This window comes from Protopterus annectens, chromosome 9.part0 (genome assembly GCF_019279795.1).
Source record: "Protopterus annectens isolate FY-2018-M chromosome 9.part0, PAN1.0, whole genome shotgun sequence".
Lineage (NCBI taxonomy): Eukaryota > Metazoa > Chordata > Ceratodontiformes > Protopteridae > Protopterus > Protopterus annectens.
Window position 1 is genome coordinate 288,790,139 of NC_056743.1, and position 817 is coordinate 288,790,955.

The following is an 817-nucleotide window of genomic DNA, read 5'->3' on the forward strand; positions in this document are numbered from 1 at the left end:
CTGTAAGGATTCTTCAGCCAGACAAAATTGACATAACATTCATCAATGGGCTTATATTTCATTTCACTTTTAACAGGTAATTTACCTATGAGCAGCTACCAGAGAATATATATATATATATATATATATATATATATATATATATATATATATATATATAGAATCTACATTGTCTGGAACAAATAATTGCCAACAAATGATCATCCCATAGATCTATTAAATCCTAAGATCTCATTATCAATTTATACAATATCCTGCACTCAGCCACCATATTTTAATTTTCTCTGATTTTATCATTTTATACTTTTTCACAAAATCATTATCAACCAAATGATATGATTTTCTAATATCAGTACACCATTCCCCAAAATGTCACATGTGGATTGAAATATATGACCTATCAACAAAAAAGGTTGTAAATTACCATTACTAAAACACAATATAAATTAAGAGAACCAGAAAAATACTGGCCCTCAGATTTAATAAAATCTGTGTAGGCATAGTGTAAAGCCTATACAGAAGGTACCGTGGTGGAGTATGCGGTACCCCCTTGGTAGCGAGCCATGCATATTAATGAAGGCATGTTACTGAGAAAGAGCCATGTAACACGGTTATTGAATCAGAGTAAGGAGTGTGTTACTGTGTCCGGAGATGAGTAACACACCCCCTGCACTGTCAAACTGCTGGATATCAATGTATGCATATGTATTCATTTTTTTTGTCATGACTGCGGTGCACGGCATGCAGCAGTTGACACATGGCAGACATCTAAAAATAGAAACCGGATACATTTAATTATGAATGCAAAGGTCAAGTT